This window comes from Eurosta solidaginis, chromosome 1 (assembly GCF_040869045.1).
Source record: "Eurosta solidaginis isolate ZX-2024a chromosome 1, ASM4086904v1, whole genome shotgun sequence".
NCBI lineage: Eukaryota > Metazoa > Arthropoda > Insecta > Diptera > Tephritidae > Eurosta > Eurosta solidaginis.
In genome coordinates this window covers 331,753,508-331,774,733 of record NC_090319.1, presented here as the reverse complement: position 1 = coordinate 331,774,733, position 21,226 = coordinate 331,753,508, and the positions used below count along the sequence as shown (strand labels likewise).

Here is a 21,226-nt window from a genome sequence, read left to right as displayed (position 1 = left end):
AACGCTTTTTCAAAAAATTTCGAAAATTAGAGTTTTTTAGAAATCATCAGTTAATTTTTTATTTTCGTTTATTTACACAACTTGAATGTATGCCGTAAATAAAATTAATAAACAAATTACGAAAAATTTCAAAAACTAGAAGTTTTTAAATATCTTCATGAAAATTTGATTTTCATATATGGGTTTCTTCCATATGGTTAGGTGAAGTTGAAGTGGCTGCCCGAAGGCACATCAAGGCCAGTGACATTAAGCCCGTTGTGATACCACGAAAATACACCATTAGCTTCACTCTCCAAACCATTCTGAGGACCTTATAAAGGCTAGCAAGTCCTTTATATCATACGAAACGACCGCAAAAAGTAGCTCCCAGAAAGCGCTGCGCACTAAGCGCCGGGCACTTGTAAATGAGATGAGCCACCGTTTCCTTCTCATCAACCTATTTACAACTCCTGCAGCAACGACCCCTAACATTACCCAGTGTATGCCAAGTGGTCAGTTAGTACTCCTGCAAGTGTGGAATTTTTATCCCTACTTGAGGTGTAAACGTAACGGAATCCTAAAAGTCCCATTTTGACCAGGTTTCCTTCGATGTCCGGCACCACGGTGTTTGAAGCCATCTTTCGTCGGCTTGACGGTGGATGTGCTCTTTTAGCATTAGCTAGCATGTGGTAAGGGGAATACCGAAGCGTTCTTTGTAAGGAAGAAAGTGCCTGGTGGTAACTTAGCTAGCGAGTTTATCTGCAATGCAGTTTTCTTCAATGTCCCTCGCGACCCATGTGAGGTGTAGACGGTTATATTGGGCCATCTCTTGAAGATAACAGTTTAGTGTTAGTTCAAATCAGATTTGATAGCAGACTCACTGTTGCTGAAGATAAAGATTTCGTTACCGATATTGTGTGTCCCTATCAGAACTACCGTAGTGGCTTATACTTCTGTCTGGAAGACACTACAGAGGGAGAGTTGGACGTCTAGGTCCCTTGATCAGACTCCATTTCCAACTCGGCCGTAAAGCTTAGAACACCCAATCATCTCTACTTGGAATGTTTACCATAAAGTTGCTTTCCGCAACTGTTGTGGTCCCACAGTTATCTGTGAGGAAGACAACTATATTTTTTTAGTGTGCTAGAGTGTAGTATGGCTTTATTGTTCCAATTGGTCAGCTCTCTTAAACGCAGGGCTGTCGTAACCATTACTCGATAACTAGTTAGATCTAATGGTTGGATGTCGAGAATGATTTGAAGAGCGTCGCTATGCGTTGTTCTTAGAGCACCACTTATGCTAGACATACTTGGCCCTATCTGCCAGGTTGAGTCGCAAACCATTTAGTTGTGGTAAGTTTAATGGTGGTATTTTGTATCCTATATATCGGTACATAAGACTAGCTCAACTTTTTCAGAATTGACGCTAAGCCCGCATCGGTAGGCCCATACGGAAACCTCTTGCAATGCTACCTGCATCAGGTCGCATACGGTCTGTAAGCAAGAGCTAGGTCATCAGCCAATCTTCGTGCTTGTATCTCGTAATGACGAGGTTTCATTTAGGTTCGGTAGAAGCGGGAAAGGAACAGCACCCATATGTGTGGCCTTTACGACATAGCGTGTTATATCAACCTTCACAGTAAAGAAAGTACGTTCCCTCCCTTAAGTAGTTGACCCCACTAGGGGCCTGTTTACATCCAAATTCTTTAGGGCATTGCTAATGGCATCTGGATTTATTGTTGAATGCTCCTTCAACGTCTATGCCACAGGACAATAAGATTTTTCTAACAAGGATGTTTCAATAGATGTTTCTGTTGCGTGTACTAAGCGTGTCGAAGTCCAATGTGCGATTGCTATTAATAGTAGTAGTGAGAAAGTTGCAAATTATCCTTCTCTAGGGTCTTGTGTTTTTCATATAAAAAATAAAATTTTACCCACTTCATACACTAACACACGCAAACTAATAGCAGTCTGCACCGGACATTGGGCAGTAGGTACGAATGCGGAAAAGATGGGCATTCCGTATAACGAGTACTGCCGAAGCTGCAAAGATCCAAATGCCAGGGAGACAGTAGAACACTTTATGTGTAAATGCCCGTCTCTAGCTAGAGCCCGGCCAAGGTTCCTTGGAACCCCGTTTCTAGAAGACCTCAGAGGGTTATCTGTGATAGCAATCTCGAATATTCTTAATTTTATCAACAACTCTGGCTGGTTGTAATACATTGACCTTAACATTCCGTAGGTTTTTAGACCAGTTACATGGCATCAAAAAGGCTTTAAATAGCTACTTGGGCGACCAGGATCGCAGCCATTTCACCTACCTAGCTACCATACGGATGAAAATCTTAAACCCCCTACACAAATGGAACTGAAGTACAAAGCTATATTTAAAAAAAATTAAAGTTTTCATGAAAATGTTAAAAAGTTTTTCGAATTTTTTTGCAAACCTTTTGAAAATTGGTTCTCCTAGGCCCACTTGCATAAGGGCAAGTTATACTTTTAACTAAGAGTTAACTTGACGTGAGGGGTTAAACTCATACATTTTTGACAAATTCTTAAAATTAAATCCGAGCTAAGGAAGATAGCTTGCCGTTCTGCAAGTGGGCTTAGGTTTCGTTATACGTCTTTTTTGAAGTAACGATTTTAAAAAAAGTAGAAACCAACTTATACAATTTTTAAATAATTTTTGTTGCTATTTTTTTACTCGCAGGTGTAAATTTTTTTATTATTTATGTCTAATGATAATATTGGAAGTTTTAATTTCTGTATTACTATAGCTTTGAGCTTGTCACCATATGTAATATTGAGTCTCGCTAAATCAATTTTGGTTGACTGAAGGAAAGAGCCACCTAGTTGCTCGTAGATGTAAGGGAGTCACTTTGTGCTGTAGGGACTAACGAGGCGTTTAATAGGTTCAGCGAACGAAAGCTCAGACGCTTTGCTGGCAACGCCATCTTATGCAAATGGATAAAGATCTTCCGGCACAGAAAGCATTCCCATCGACATCCGTATTTAGGAGCAGAGAAAGGGTAAGACCTTTACTGAGCCGAGAGAGACAGTTGACACAAGACTTGTTCTTCCTTGGAGCTCCGATTTGGCGTCAGGCACACTTACCCTGTGTGTATTGCCAGTTGTATAGCAATACTTTTAGGAATGTAATACGTCAACTCTAACGGTGTGTCGAGTTGGATTAAGATTTGTTCAGCGGGATTTTTTCAACGCTCCATTGTTCAGAATTTATAGGCCAAGTTATGCAGTTTTTTACTCTACAATTTCTACAAAAAATCGACCTGAGAGCTGCAAATAGCTTTCCAATTAAATGTGGTAGGACATGCATTTTTCGATGTTAATTGATGTTTAATTTTTGTTCATCCATCCTGCCCTTAATACAACCCAAAAACCTCGGCTACAGTAAAATGGACTTAGATCTTCCATCGGGTAAGTTGAGCTAATAGCACTTATTATATCGCCATTGTCATAAGCAAAAAATAGGTTTGACTTCTAGGTATTCACACAGATACTCATCGGCAAGATTTCCAAATTTCTTAAACCGGTAAGTCACATCGTATGTTGGTATAATAGTTGATATAATAGTGAACAGCGGACACAGTGCTTAAAAAACAATGCTATTAACCCAATGTTACTAAGCTTTCGATAGCGTGCCTATAATTATTCCACATAATTAGGATTAAAAACATATAGATTTAGTATGTATCTAATGGTGTATAGAAGAATAGCAACAAAAAGGCAATACTTAGAGACCAATTGCAAAGCGAGCAGCGGGCATTCATATGGCTGAGTGGATAAAGGCATCTGCCAAGTTATATGTGCAAATTGCAATGGCGACAACTTTACTCTTAATCTCGTTAAAATAGTGTTTTCAAATATTATTGATCTTTAATCAAAAACAGTTTTTAAATTATCACAAAATTCGGCAAATAATAAGCACAACGTACGGTCAGAAGGTCACTTATACGCCCCGGAGCACGGAAGTTGATTTCCCCCGCTAAATTTTATTCCTTACAGATTTTTTATTTTTAGAATTCCTGAAATTTTATCGAGTTTCGAACAAAAAACGATAGAATGCAACTTATTTATTTTATGTTTTTAATTTCGAATAAAAATGTTTCACTGTAATAAAACATTGTTCATATAGATGACCTGATGTCACGTTGTTTAAAATTGTCCCACATTACTAAATAAAAAACAAGTAAGAAGGTCTAAGTTCGGGTGAAACCGAACATTACATACCCAGCTGTACACTTGAAATGCTGTTGTTATTTGTTTTGTGTGCTTAATAGTTTTACAAGGCTGCACAATAATACATATACTTATGGTTCTATTCTGAACATATTTTCGTTTAAAAGAAGCAAAAAGGATACAGAGATATGGGGATGATTAATAATATTTGTAAAATTGATTTTATCACAAGTGGGCGGTGCCACGCCCATTTTAAAAATTTTTTTCAAATTTTTATCAAGAGTCAGTATCAGTCCACACGTCAAATTTCAACATTCTAGGTGTATTATTTACTAAATAATCAGGTTTTTGTGTTTCCCAAAATGTTATATATATAAAAAGTGGGCGTGGTTATCATCCGATTTCCCTCATTTTCAATACCAATCTATTCTGGGTCCAGATAAGCTCGTGTACCAAATTTGGTGAAGATATCTCAATATTTACTCAAGTTATCGTGTTAATGGACAGATGGACAGACGGACGGACAGACAGACATGGCTCAATCAATTTTTTTCCAGCGAATTAAAACGCAGCGGCTGCGCTGGCTAGGCCATGTTATGCGAATGAAAAATGATGCTCCGGCCAAGAAAGTGTTTCCATCGCAACCCGCCTATGGAAGCAGAGGTAGAGGGCGGCCCCCACTCCGTTGGAAGTACCAGGTGGAAAACGATTTAAACTCCCTTGGTGTGACCAATTGGCGCCGGTTGGCGGAGCGAAGGAGCGACTAGCGCGCCTTGTTGGACGGCCATAACCGTTTAGACGGTTAAGCGCCAATTAAGTAAGTAAGTAAGAAGTCCGAGTTGCAGTAAGAAATGGTTGAGCACGTGCTGCATTCGTGTCCTGCGCTCGCCAGGTCAAGGCTCCAGCTATAAGGGGCGGAAGTGTTGCCATACCTCGGGGCAGTAATTAAGCTACGTTCTAGAAAGCTTCTAATATGTGCCAAGAGTGTACCTGATTGGAGCTCTTACGTTTGGTCGTCAAACAAATTCTGGTTACACAATGGACATATTCAGTGTATGTGATGTCTTTATTGACCGGCCAGTTCAACCTAACATATTCTCTAATATCAATAAGCAAATGTCACAAACATAACTGTTATCAAACTATTATTTTAATTAAAAAAGTTCAGTACATCTCTCTCTTCGAACTTGTTATACTAAAAACATTCCGTCATTAATACCCACAGCTACATTTGTATACCCACCACTGTACCTATGACAGATCATACCACAGCAAAATGATCTGACTTCATCACATTAATCAATTAACGCTATACCTTTAAAAAAAATTCCATAAAATCACAAATCGCAGTTAACAAATGCTAAAGTACAAATAACAAAAACAAACAAAAAAACTTGTTAAAACAGCAAATCTTGAAAAAAAAAAATTTAAAGAAAAAGAATTGGGAAAAAAATCGCACGCCCGTAAAAAATCACACACTCTAACTCTGTTAACAATGACTCGGGCAAGTGCAAGTCTCAACGAACTTATTACTCATATACAAGTACGATGATTGTTTTTTGCAAAAAACGGCTAGTAACGTAATTATGTATGGCTGTATGTATGTATTGTAGAAATAGCATGTTTTGACGGCTCACACTGTTAGTCATCAATAACTTCGTTACGGGCACACAATCGCTGCTGCATCAATGGATTTGACTTTTCAGTAGTACATACTTGCATGCGAGGCTTATTCATTTAGCTGTTTGTGTAGTTGTGTGAGGCTGCAATTATACAAACTGTTGTTGTTGTTTGCTTGCATTTATACTCGCGTGTTGCCGTCGTCAGGGCCGGCTCTACCATATACGCGAACTACGCGACCGCCTAGGGCACCAAGTTCTAGGGGGCATCAAATTCGATAAACACTTTTGTACTAAAAATCCTTTTTGCAATAAAAAAAAAAGAAATTTTGTAAGGGCCCTATATTTAGTTTCATTAAAAAAATTAATTTTTACCTTAGTTATATTTTACAACAAAACCTGTCTGGTCTCATGACCAATTTAGTATTTTGTTGACGATACCAATGGCGGTTGCGAGTGACGAGCGTAGCTTTTCGAAACTGAAATTAATCAAAACGTACTTGCGTTCGGCCATGACTCAAGAAAGGCTTGTCGGTTTAGTATTGCTATCAATAGAGCAGGAAATTAGATTTAAGTAAAATTATATCAACTTTCTCTGAGTTGAAAGCGCGGAAAATGAAGTTTTAGTAAACTCTAAGATAATTAAAAATACTTTTGTGTGTTATATTTTCGTTCTTTTGTTGAAAAAAAAATATATTTAATATGCAAAAAGAAATATTTTTTTGTTTTATTGACACTAAGTTTGAATTTAATATTTCTGATCTCCAATTTCTTTTTATAAATACGGGAGAAAGGGGCCGCAAATAATGACTCGCCTAGGGTCCCAAATTTTCTTGAGCCGGCCCTGGCCGTCGTTAGCTAATAATCAACGCCATACACATACATGTAAACACAAGCAAAGTATTGAACCCTTTTCACACACACATACATACATACGTACACTCTTAGCCCCGTCACGGCCATTTGCTCTCAATTACGCCAGCAAACTGACAACTGCGTTTAGGTACAAGTATTCACACGTCAATTACAGCAACACCAAAGTCATTACAGAAAACGTTTCAAAATGCCACTCCAACAGCTCCAACTGTTTGCTGCGGTGTTAAGAGCAAATTGTGGCCTGTGGGGGGATTAGCATGTTTGATTGTTTTGACTTTGATTTTTCATTTCTTTAAACGCCACATTCACAACTGCATTTGCACAAATCAACTTCGATCTCTTTATCGCGTGCAATATTGACGTGGAGTAATGCACTCTTGAAATAAACCAACCACATTTCGTTTAGGTAATTTTTTTTTCTCAACTGACAGTTGTAAGTTAAAATTGAATTTTTTCATGCCAATCGTTTTGCTGAAACTCAGAAGAAAAACAACTTAACTACTTATCCCCTTAGGAAGAGGTCATTGATTTTTTTCAAAATGCAACAATTGCTATCTTCGCAGATGAATTCTCGCTGAGAAGAATTTCATGGCAGAAATACCCTCGGAGTGCTTGCCTAACCACTGCCGAGTGCAGACCACGTTTGGAAGTTTTTTTTATTGAAGAAACTTTCCTAAAATTTTTGATATTTCTTTTCCCGGCCTTGAACCCTGCATCTTCGGTGTAGTAGGTGTAGCATTAGTGTGGTTACAAGGTATATGGTGAATTTTAATTTGTGTTCTATCTTTCGGGGCACCCTACTAAAATATGCCAATAGATCGGAAAATGATTATTGCAAAGTTTCAGGCCAATCCAATGATGTTAACACGTGCCTCATTGAGGTCAAAGTTAGGAAAAACAGCAATTTTTCAGAAAAAATTTTAGTGTTTCGTCAGTAAAAGTGAAACCATTTATGCCAGGAACTTGACTCGTATACCATTGAATATTGTAAATCCATAGACGTTTGCATGGAAATTCAAAACTAGGGATATCCACAAGACCTGATCTGATAAATTCTAAATACTGCAAAAAACAACCGTTTTATAAAAATATTATTAAGATTAAAATCAATACAAATAAAATAACCTATCGAATGGTGTACGGGTCTAGTTCCTGCCATAAATGGTTTCACTTTTACTGACGAAACACAAAAAATTTTTTCTGAAAAATCGCTGTTTTTCCTAACTTTGACCTCAATGAGGCACGTGTTTAAATTATCGGATTGGCCTGAAACTTTGTATGTATAATTTTCTAATCTATTGGCATATTTTATGGGGGTGCCGCAGAGGAAAATCTAAAATTGATTTCTTGTGGCTACCCTAGTGTAGCTTGCTACCATAACACCACAGCGGCCGCCAACTTATTTACGGAATTGAGCCTTATTTCGTGCTAATCGCCGGTGTTTTTCGGGGTAGCCTTTTTTGAGGATTGGCATGCGCTCGCTCGACCATAAGGGCTGACGCAAGTCTTTTTTGCTTAGTACTTGAACCAGTCGGCCCCTTGTTTGTCGGACTTCTTCTTCTTGTAGCAGTAAAGACAATCCATTTGGGTCTTGGAGAGTGTTATCGATATTTACAACATTGAAACCTCCAATAGAGCTGTTGTGGTCTTAATCGCACGAAAAGTGTTCCCTCTTTACGCCGGTTTCACAAAACCCAAGTTTTGCAATACTAACTTCGAACATCCACGTAACTGTCTCAGTGACCAGTATTGGTAACCTTTCTTCATTGACCATCACTTTAAACTTCATCACTGTAGATTTGGCAAAGTGTGCTGTGTATAACACAAAGCAGAAGCAATGTTGATAGAACACCTCTCTATGGAGTTCGCCTCTGCGAATGCACCGCTAGATGCTTTTATCGTAAAGTCAACGTTTTCTAGCTGACAGTGGGATCTTTAGTTAAGATGCCCCAACCTGTGGACTACATGTAATGCGATCTCGTTTCAGCGGCTTTTAAGAAAATTTTGTTGGACTCTTGACCGCCCATATACATATGTCGTATATATTGTATTTTTTTAAAAGTTAAAAAAAAAACTACGAAAGACTAAAGATGTGAAATCCTCGATCCCTCTGGACTCTTTTTGGTAGCATTCGTAATGAAAATTATGCGGATGTGATCGGACTAGGTAGGTAGGTGAAATGGCTGCGACCCTGGTCGCCCAAATAGCTATTTAAAGCCGTTTTGATGCCATGTAACTCGTCTAAAACCTACGGAATGTTACGGTCAATGTACTACAACCAGCAATAGTTGTTGATAAAATTAAGGATATTCGGGATTGCTATCACAGATAAACCTCTGAGGTCTTCTAGAAACGAGGTTCCAAGGAACCTAAGTCGGGCTCTAGCTAGAGCTGGGCATTTACACATAAAGTGTTCTACTGTCTCCCTGGCATTTGGATCTTTGCAGCTTCTGCAGTAGTCGTTATAGCGCTATTAACTCCATAATTGGAACAAAAAGTTACCAATCCTCGCGAAATTTAATAAGACATTGTTTTTATGGTAAAAGGTGCTTTCGGTGAAAATCTGCAAAGTTGCTTGAAAGCCACGCCTCCTTCATATACCTAACCAGTCGCTCTACCTTCCTTCCGTCCGGCAGTTATCACGATAACTTGAGAAAATGTGTGAGATATATTCACCAAATTTTAATGCACAAGCTTATATCAACTCACAACATATTGGGTTTAAAATTGGACGAAATCACCTTATAACCACGCCCACCGAAAAATGTATAAAATGGGACTTAGCTAGTGGATTGCTTTATTGGTCAAATCAAAAATTGTGTCAAATTTGTGAAAATATACATTGTACCGCCCACATTTAGTAGATGATAATTTAAAAGTTTTTGTGGCCGTAATCCAATTTGATAAGGACATTGTTTTTATGACAGTAACAGCTTTATAACCACCTACAGATGACGATTTTGCTATACACCAGCGAGAACGAAAATAGCACTGTAAATTTTATCAAATTTTGTCAAGTAAATTCTTCTTTTTTATTTTATTTTTTGAAAATTTAACAAAAATTTCCTTTAATTTTGTAAACTGAAACTTTGCAAACCAATTTTAAAACGTTTTAAAATAAATTCGAACCGCGAATCACACGGTGAAACTGGATTGCCTTAACCACTAGGCTTTCCTGCTTTTATTTGTTTCATTGCTTAGTTCAGTTTATCTCATTTCTACACTTACAACACAATTGAGACATTCTGCCTCTATATTAATTTGTGTGTTGTGTAGGTTTGTTTTTTTTAAGTTTCTTTTTTCGTTGCGAATGAGAAGCTTTGTAAACTCGGGCTCAGTTTTACATAATTATGTTTGTTTGTTTAATGGTGTGTTCAATTTATACTTATTATTTAAGAATGCATGAGCTTAACACCGGCTTATAATAATTGAATTATTATGTTTTTCTAAGATAAACTGAAATGAAAGAAAGAAACATTTACTGGCATATTGCGATGGTACCATTTCGAAAACCGCCACGTAATCATCATCAGGCAATTTCGTAATGTTATCAAAGGTTTCACCATAAATACAAGCAGGATAGCCCAGTGGTTAAGGCAACTGCAGTTTCACCGTGTGATTCGCGGTTCGAATTCGCGGTTTGATAACATTACGAAATTGTCTGATTAGGCATTTGTCCGAACCGTCCGGATCGGATCCCTAAAGCCTGTATCTCCCATACAACCGATTTTTCAGAAAAGAGCATTTTTTTCATATCCTCCCCAATTTATCACATTGAAGCTACAAACTGCACCATGTGCTTTCGTATATTGTACATATTATTGTCTGAAAATTTCGAAGAGATTGGTCGTATATATATAGCATTTGTCCCCTACAACCGATTGTTCAGATAAGAAACTTTTTCCAATTTCTATACCATTTGAATAGCTAGAAGCTTAAAATTTCACCAAATGCTTACGAATGTAGCATATATTATTGTCTGAAAATTATAGAGATCGGTGGTAAATATAGTATATACCCCATATAAACTGTCATTTCTGCCCCCGTTTTAACAGCTAGAAACCTCAAATTCCATCAAATACCTACGCTTACGTCATATATTGTTGAAATAAGGGATTCATGGTCATAGTTTTTTCATGCAGACCATAAAAAACGTGAAACTTTGCATCCTCACACAAAGTACCTACCTATTGTTTTATTTTATATTTATCTTAATAATCGCTTAGGTACATATGTACACCTGTTTACTATATATTTCATATCTTATACAGCCGATTATTTGGATATTACGAATGGGATAAGATTATTGTTCCCGTCCCGTGTTGTTTCTTGAATTATCGAAAACTAGCAGGGTACCCGGCGTTGCTCGGGTTGGGCAAGTACTAATCGTTACTCAAAGTCAAGCAATCAGTATATAAGATTTTATTAATCTTCTTCAAAATGTATCTCCCAATTTTCCTCATTCTTACCTTTTATAATATCCTTATCTATCCCTCTTCTTTTTTTACACCTACTACCTCTCTCCTTCTTTTTTCTTAGATCCCTCATTCCTCTAATTTATCATTCTTTGCTTTATTTTTCAAATTTTATTTTGTCACACACAATTCATACTCAAAATCTCATAACTCAATCAAAATATTTTAGCTGTAAAATTTTTGTCTATCATCTCATATAGACAGCTATTTTTAAATGGAATGCTTAAATTTAATAAAATCTTTCAAATCACTCAATGCAATCGTTTTAACTTTTTGTGAATTCACTGTTTCTATCGGAACCCGCCTATGGAAGCAGAGGTAGAGGGCGGCCCCCACTCCGTTGGAAGGACCAGGTGGAAAACGATTTAAACTCCCATGGTGTGATCCATTGGCGCCGGTTGGCGGAGCGAAGGAGCGACTGGCGCGCCTTGTTGGACGGCCATAACCGTTTAGACGGTTAAACGCCAATTAAGTAAGTAAGAATTCAATGCTGACTAAACAAAAGTTCTGCACTTAAGTACGTACATGGCGTATGAGTAACTTTTGCTGACATACAAAATTTGTCGCACAACCCAGTGGCGCACGTGAAGTTGGAAAAAAATTTGAATTTAAAATTTTAGTTCTGAAATATGAAAAACCTTCGTCTTGATCGAAAGTCAAAATTTGGTGATGATTGAACTGTGGGAAATACGCTGCCATAGGGAACACACATACACACAGAATTAGATTTTTATGTATATAGATGAAAAACGGAAACTGTAATTGACGAAGTTTCATAAAAATTGCCTCTCGAAATTTTGTGCTCGCTACTGTATATGTATGTGCACTCATCTGTAATAGCTCTGTGAGATGATTTATGTATAAGCTGATATAACTTCTTAGAAACTCAGTTCATTACATGCGCGTATAATGGCAATTAGAAATAATTTGAACAAAGGTATTCTTGAATATGTGCTTCATAGTAGCTTGTTGCCTTACGCTACAGTAAGGCTGACGTCAGAGTGCTCGCTATAAGCTATGCTATGCGAGAAGTAATTTTTTTTATTTTCATCTTATAATAGCAACGCTTCTCACTTCCACCCTGTCGTCAGCCTTACGCTTCATGAAAATATATTCACAACCTTCATGGGTCATATAAGCAACAAATAAAATTGATGACCCTTCATTGTGCGACACACCAAATCAATAATTTTAATATAAATATTTATTACAAACGGTGTTTGAGGCTTTTTAACAAGTAAATAAAAGAAAAAAATAGTTAATTGAAAGATTGTATGAAAAAAAATATAAAAATAAACATGTAAGGAGGGATCTGTCTTCGGCTGTGCCTTTCATGAATGGAGCTGAGCAATAATCTTATCCCGTTCGTAATCTCCAAATAATCGGATGTATAAGATAAGTAATATATAGTGAACAGATGCACATACCTAAACGATTTTTAAGATAAATATAAAATAAAAAATAGGTAGATATTTTGTGTGAGCATGCAAAGTTTCACGTTTTTTGTGGGCTGCATGTAAAAACTATGACTACGAATCACGTATTTCAACAATATATGACGTAAACGTAAGTATTTGATGAAATTTGATGAAATTTGAAGCTTCTAGCCGTAAAAAGCGGTAAAAATTACAGTTTATATGGGGTATATAATATATATACCACCGATCTCTATAATTTTTTCAGACAACAATATATGCTATATACAAAAGCATTCGTCGAAATTTCAAGCCTCTAGCTCTTAAAATAGGGCAGTAATTACGAAAAGCTTCCTATCTGAACAATCGGTTGTGGGGGATATATACTATCTATACGACCGATATCATCAATTTTTTCAGACAACAATATGTGCAATATACGATAGTATATGGTGAAGTTTGAAGCTTGAATTTGATAAATTGAGGAAGATATGACAAAAATCATCTTTTTCTGAAAAATCGGTTGTATGGAGGATATATGCTATAGTGGTCCGATCCGACCGGTTCCGACCGGTTCCGACAAATGTCTAATCGGCCACACAAATACACCCGTTCACCAAATTTTATTAAGATATCTCAAAAATTGAGGGACTAGTTTGCATACAAACAGACAGACGGACAGACGGGCATGGCTAAATCAAATCAGCTCTTCATCCTGATTATTTCGGCATACTTAATGGTGGGTCCATCTATTTTCCTTTAAGGATTTACAATTTTGAGATTCGTGCCAAAGTTAATATGTATACCATTTAATTTTCATGTAAGGTATAAAAACAGGTAAACAAACAGCAAGGAAGACAAAAGCGCTGATCCGCCGGTTTTGTCAATGCCGCCTTTGTTGGTCATTTTTCTTAGTCTTTTTCATCTGCTACTCCACGCACATTTTTATGCCAAAGTATTTTTAGCAATCAATTTCAAAAGTTTACAAATATAAAACTTTAACTTGCTTATTCTTTTCTCTTTATTTTATTTCTTTCTTATTTTGTTTGATTAGCGCCTCTTCTCCATTTTTGTTGCAGAGGCGGCTCGAGCACATTTTTGTTTCTATTATTAGTTACTTACATACTTTTATTTTCTTTTTATACTCAGCTGAGAAGAGCTCACAGAGTATATTAACTTTGTTCGCATAACGGTAATCCGTAGCGGCATAAACTAATCGAGATAGATATAGACTTCTATATATCAAAATGATCTGGGCGAAAAAAGAAATTCATTTAGCCATGTCCGTCCGTAAACACGATAGCTTGAGTAAATTTTGAGATATCTTGCTGAAATTTTGTACGTAGATTCCTGGGCGCTCATCTCAGATCGCTATTTAAAATGAACGAAATCGGACAACAACCACGCCCATCGATATCGAAAATTTCGAAAAACCGAAAAAGTGCGATAATTCATTACCAAAGACGGATAAAGCGATGATAATTGGTAGGTGTGTTGACCTTATGACGCAAAATAGAAAATTATTAAAATTTTGGACAATGGGCGTAGCACCGCCCACTTTTAAAAGCAGGTAATTTAAAAGTTTTGCAAGCTGTAATTTGGCAGTCGTTGAAGATATCATGATGAAATTTGGCAGGAACGTTACTGCTATTACTGTATGTGTGCTAAATAAAACTTAGCAAAATCGGATGACGAACACGCCCACTTTTTTAAAAAAAATTTTTTTGGAGTCAAATTTTAACAAAAAATTTAATATCTTTACAGTATATAAGTAAATTATGTCAACATTCAACTCCTGTAATGATATGGTGCAACAAAATACTAAAATATAAGAAAATTTGGGCGTGCGTCCGCCCTTTTCCATTTAATTCGTCTAGAATACTTTTAATGCCGTAAGTCGAACAAAAATTTAACAATCCTTGTGAAATTTGGTAGGGACATAGATTCTATGACGATAACTTTTTTCTGTGAAAATGGGCGAAAGCGGTTGAAGCCGTGCCCAGTTTTTATACACAGTCGACCTTTTGTCCTTCCGCTCGGCCGTTAACACGATAACTTGAGGAAAAATCGATATATATTTACTAAATTCAGTTCGCGTACTTATCTGAACTCACTTTGTATTGGTATAAAAAATGGTCGACATTACTAAAAATGAAAAAATTCCATAATTCTATACCAAATATGAAAAAACAGATGAAACATGGTAATTGGATTCGTTTGTTGACGCAAAATATAACTTTAGAAAAAGCTTTGTGAAATGGGTGTGACACCTACCATATTAAGTAGAAGAAAATGAAAAAGTTCTGCAGGGCGAAATCAAAAGCCCTTGGAATCTTGGCCGGAATACTGTTCGTGGTATTACATATATAAATAAATTAGCGGTATCCGACAGATGATGTTCTGGGTCACCCTGGTCCACATTTTCATCGATATCTCGATATCGCCTTCACATATACAACTAAGGGCCACTCCCTTTTAAAACCCTCATTAATACATTTCATTTGATACTCATATCGTTCAAACGCATTCTAGTCACCCCTGGTCCACCTTTATGGCGATATCTCGAAAAGGCGTCCACCCATAGAACTAATGCCCACTCCCTTTTAAAATACTCATTAACACCTTTCATTTGATACCCATATCGTAAAAACACATTCTAGAGTCACCCGTGGTCCACCTTTATGGCGATATCTCGAAAAGGCGTCCACCTATAGAACTAAGGCCCACTCCCTTTTAAAATACTCATTAACACCTTTCATTTGATACCCATATCGTAAAAACATATTCTAGAGTCACCCCTGTTCTACCTTTATGGCGATATCTCGAAAAGGCGTCCACCTATAGAACTAATGCCCACTCCCTTTTAAAATACTCATTAACACCTTTCATTTGATACCCATATCGTAAAAACACATTCTAGAGTCACCCGTGGTCCACCTTTATGGCGATATCTCGAAAAGGCGTCCACCTATAGAACTAAGGCCCACTCCCTTTTAAAATACTCATTAACACCTTTCATTTGATACCCATATCGTAAAAACATATTCTAGAGTCACCCCTGTTCTACCTTTATGGCGATATCCCGAAATGGCGTCCACCTATAGAACTATGGCCCACTCTCTTTTAAAATACTCTTTAACACCTTCCATTTGAAACCCATGTCATACAAACACATTCCAAGGTTACCCTAGGTTCATTTTGCTAAATGGTGATTTTCCCTTAATTTGTCTCCAAAGCTCTCAGCTGAGTATGTAATGTTCGGTTACACCCGGACTTCTTTACTTGTTTATACACTTTTTTGTTGCTTGTTTATTTATTTAGCAAATTTGCTTATGTCATACATCATCAATAAGTGAGAGATTGGAAGATATGAAGAGTAAATTTCAATGTCATTCGAAAGCAAATAAAGGTATTTTTGAGCAATGCCAATATATATTTAAATATGGGCGGTTTCTTTGGGTAATTACGTAAAATACTCATTGACTCACGCCAAGTGGAAACACTGCGGCAGATCGATTCTTCCTCACCTGGTTATCGTAACTCAGTGGAGGTCTATGCTCTTGAGTGCTTTAGTTCTGCCGTTTCAACTATTTCCCCAACATAAGATTAATGAAATCGTACAATAGATTGTCTGCAGCTTCGTTTGATGTCGAATAGGTTGAAGAACTCCTTCCAAATCGAAGTCGAAAAAAATATTGAGCATAGCGATTCATAAGACCCATGGCCAGCCTTTTGATAATCATGAAAATTTTCTCGATAGTGGGTTTGCTGAGTCTGAAGACACACTGATAAGGATCAGTTAGTTTGTTGACATTGATCTTCGGCCTTTAAGATAATACCTAATATGTTATATCAAGCAAACTGATATCCTAGTAGTTTCAACGGATCTTGCTGTATTACGTCGTCAGGGAATGAGGTATCAAGTTTGTTAGTTTTCCTTCTTGTAGAAAAACACTTGACAAAGATTTTGGGGAATCTTCCCCTGTAAATGGTCCTTTGCCGGAAATCGACCTGATATGTTCCGCCAGACCACGATTTGATATGTACACTTTGAAACTTCTGGCCATTCGATCCACTCCTTCCGTGACAAGCTGGGGTTAGACATATCCATCGTTATCCAGCAGAGAGGAGAAGTGTTCCCTCTACAACTTGAGCACACTCTCCAAGTTGGTTATCAGGTCACCGTTATCCTTCGTCAGAATGTTGGCCCTATCTTGAAATCTTTCGTTCGTCATTGGATCTTCTGATAGATTTTTCGAACACTCGCACTCACGCCGCGCGGACTTATGCTTCTTCTTATCAAACTAGGCTTCTCCCTTCTCTCTTCGCTCTTCATGAATCATATTAAATCATTCCCGAGATGGTCAGCCTAGTACCTTATCGGAAACTATCGGATCTGTGTCCGCCAAAGGACCATCAACATTGAAAACGCTCCCCAAAACCTTCGGAAAATGTCTTTATCGCAACAACAACGTGATCAATTTGGTTTTGTTTTCTATGCTAAATCATATTCTAATTGTAGAACCAACGATCCTTTCCATGCCGCGCCGGGGGCAGCGATGGTATGTATTTTCTAGTTTATCATAAAAGGAGCTCTTATCAAGGTCGGTCGCCTTATCTATTGGTGCTAAGGAAACGTTATGTTGAGGAAACTCTTCTTGACGCAGATCTCTGCAATTTATTTCTTTCTCACATCAAAACCAACAACAACTTCGCTTTTTTTACAAAAAGTTCCTATGTCTTTATCTTCATTCCTTGACCCGTTTCTCGTATTTCCTATGCCATCCTTTCCATTTACGAGGATATCAATCAGCGGAGCAGTGGTGCCGTCCCTTAAAATGCTTCGGACATTCCGAGTACGTGACTCCCTTCCTTTCAGCCGTGACTACATAAACCGCTCACGCTACCACAGTACGCGTGCGAGGACGCTAGCGTAGCATTGAACGTAGTCGCTCGCTAAAATGGGTTTGGATGCCTCGCGGTACGGTCTCATCTCATTATACTGTGTCCTACTGTGCCTCATAAAGTCGAAGGTCATATTTCAAGGAAACAATTTGTCAATCTAAAAAACTCACTATTTAGCATTTCATAAATTTTCAGCACCTTGAAAACAATCTTCTAGGTGGCGCAGGAATCGAAATATTCAGAAAATGGGTATTTAATATCTAATTTTGCTCATATTTTGAACATATGTTACGTTACGTTAATTGGCGCTAAGCCGTCTAAACGGTTATGGCCGTCCAACAAGGCGCGCCAGTCGCTCCTTCGCTCCGCCAACCGGCGCCAATTGGTCACACCAAAGGAATTTAAATCGTTTTCCACCTGGTCCTTCCAGCGTAGTGGGGGCCGCCCTCTTCCTCTGCATCCATTGGTGGGCTCCGATAAAAATACTTTCTTAGCCGGAGCGTCATCTTTCCTTCGCATAACTTGATATAGGCAGTGTAGCCGCTGCATTGAAATTCGCTGGACTATGCTCGTACAGCTCATTATTCAATCTTCTTCGGTACTCGCCAACGCCAGTGCGTAGAGTTCCAAAGATCTTTCGAAGAAATTTTCCCTCGAACACCCCCAGAGCCGCGCCATCTGATGTTGTCATGGTTCATGCTTCTGCACCATATAGCGGGACGGGTACGATAAGTGACTTGCAGAGCATGATTTTCGTTTGCCGAGAGAAGATCTTACTTTTCAATTGCCTACCTAGTCCAAAGTAGCATTTATTGGCAGAGTGATTCTTCGCTGGATTTCAAAGCTGATGTTGTTGTTAGTGTTAATGCTGCTTCCCAAGTAAACGAAGTCTTTTAGTATTTCAAAATTATGGCTGCCAACAGTAGCCTGGTTCTCTTTGCTGGTGACTCTTTTCTCAATGACAGCAGGTACTTCGTTTTGTCCTCATCCACCATCAAACCCATCTTTACCGCTTCTTTTTCCAGTTTGGAGTAAGCAGAAATTACCGCGCGGGTGTTCAAGCCGATGATATCGATGCATACGTCGGTAATTACACGCTTTCATAGAAGATTGTTCCAGAGCGGTTAAGTTCTAGCAGCTAGCATAATTCTCTCCAGCATCAAATTAAAGAAATCGCGCGACAGGAGGTCACCCTGTCTGAAACCTCGTTAAGTTTCGAACGGCTCGGACAGGTCCTTCACAGTTCTGACTGAGCTGATGGTGTTGCTCAACGTCATTTTGCACAGCCGTATAAGTTTTGCGGAGAAACCAATTGCAGACATAGCGGCATATAATCAGCTCCTTTTCGTGCTGTCGAAGGCCGGCTTGGAACATATGTATATTACCAGGAAATAGTTAAAGATATCAACAAAATAAATTACCGTGAAATGGCACTGAGATCAAAATATTAAGAAAAACGGTATTTGTGATTCGATTTGACTCATATTTGAAACTATTCTAGCCATGTTAGGAGCTGGCATATAAATCATCAAATATGTTATTTCTAATTGCTGTTTTTATGTACGAGCCCCTTTTTCGCTCTTATTTGGAATCCAAATCTATAAGTAAAGTTTTGGTTGTAAAGATGGAGATTCGGGCTATTAGCGAGCTTTGGGAAATTTTTTTAAATTTTATTAAAATAATTTCTTAAAAATAAACGATTGTGAGCACACAAAGGAATCTATTTGCACTATGGCACTATTGTAAATATTTGCACTGCATTACCGGCAGTTGCTCCCATACGCCAGATGGCAGCGCAAGCTGTAAGCTTTAATTGATTGGTAGACCAGATTGGCTGGGAAAGATGCGCACGGGTCGGGCTCGTATTTAAAAATTCGTATTTATGGTTTGATTAGTTCTGCATAAACATAGTATGTACTGATTATAATTGCTAGCTTATATCTGCCCGAATTTAAAGAGAAGACTCGCGCATATTTTATAAAATAATCTTATTCTCGGAACTCAAGTTACATGCATCTATCTTTATATTATTCAATTATTCGTTTTAGCATCCAATTCCACTAAATTTATGGGTATATGTTTATACGAATTACTATATATATATATTAGAGCGGGACAAATTTATTGTTGAAAAGTCACATCCAGTTTCTGAATCTATGGGTCATACTGAGTAATATTGTCCATGGGACCATAGGTCTGAAATGAATTTCGAGCCTCCCTAATTTTGTTAGAAAATTTTATATCCCAATCCGAATAGCGGCTCTCACAAATAAAATACATGAAAATAAATGTCAAATTCGGATTCAGATTGGGATATAAAATTTTCTAACAAAATTAGGGAGGCTCGAAATTCATTTCAGACCTATGGTCCCATGAACAATATTACTCAGTATGGCCCATAGATAGGATATGCACCTGAAGTTCCCCCCCCCCCCCCCCCCCCATTTTTAACCATACAATATATTAGGGCGGGTCAAATTGTATGGATGGATTTTTTTACATCAGGAATATAGCAAAAACGTAATCTAAGAAAAATTGCTGAAGACACCGTAGCTCTAAGTCCGATTTCGAGTGCCCTTTGCAAAATAGATATTTTGGCATATGAATGTAGGGTTTGGCCAAAAAATCTTCATAGCTTCTGATAGAATTATAGGAAAAATATCATATTGGGCTTACTTTAAAGGTATTTTATGTACATTTCAGACTCTGTATTAATATCTATAGAGTTTTCGAATTTTAGTATAGATATCAGAAAAAATTAAAAATTTTAACAATTGTGTTTTTTTTTCTTATTACTTGAAAATATAGGTTTTTTTTTTTGAAAATTTTTTTCTACTAAAACGAATACGACAAAAGAAAAACTGTCTGAATGAAAGTTGTTGGAAATATTCCGAACTTATTTTAGCTGAAAAAAAAAATTCCATAAGAAATTTGTGAAAAATGATAATATAGTAGTTAAAAGTTCATTTTATGCTAATTTCTCATAATTTAAGCCTGATATCTCTACTAAAATTCAAAAACCCTATAGATATTAATACAGATTCTGAAATTTTCGTAAAATACCTTTAAAGTAAGCCCAATATGATATTTTTCTTATAATTCTATCAGAAGCTATGCAGATTTTTTGGTCAAACCCTACATTCATATGGCAAAATATCTATATTGCAAAAGTTGGGGACTCGAAATCGGACTTAGAGCTACGGTGTCTTCAGCAATTTTTCTTAGATTACGTTTTTGCTATACTCCTGATGGAAAAAAATTGACCCGCTCTAATATACATTATATATAAACATATTTATGGGGTTAAAAAGTGCACTGGTCCGCGTCACTGCTTTTTAATTTGATTTGTTCAATTGAGTGTGTGACTCAGTTACAACTCGTTGTTGGTTAACAATTGACACACGTTAGCGCACATTTTGTGGCGCTCAAATTCAAAAATACTCATATGCATACATATAATATTTAGATATGAATGTTTAGATGAGTTATACATACATATTGTAGTGACTACCAGCGGGGGGTTAATTTTTACGGTTTAACACTTAATGGGTTTAATTCTCACTTAAATAAATTTGCTCGTCTACAATTATTATAATTTATATTTAACAGTTTATTGAACAATTATACTGATTAGACAGAGGCAACACACCCACTGGTTATTCAATTATATACATAATTAACTAAAAACAACGGAAAGAAGTTATAGATTGGTTTGGTTTCTATGCCGAAATATGTATTAAACACTGACGATTATCTGA

General features: G+C 37.3%; 2 protein-coding genes across 3 annotated transcripts in view; both read left to right on the top strand.

Moving 5' to 3' along the window:
• eIF4EHP (eukaryotic translation initiation factor 4E homologous protein) overlaps positions 1-21,226 on the top strand; it is a 354,760-nt gene that overhangs the window by 39,364 nt on the left and 294,170 nt on the right. The window lies entirely within an intron of this gene.
• Syx1A (Syntaxin 1A) overlaps positions 1-21,226 on the top strand; it is a 334,751-nt gene that overhangs the window by 26,898 nt on the left and 286,627 nt on the right. The window lies entirely within an intron of this gene.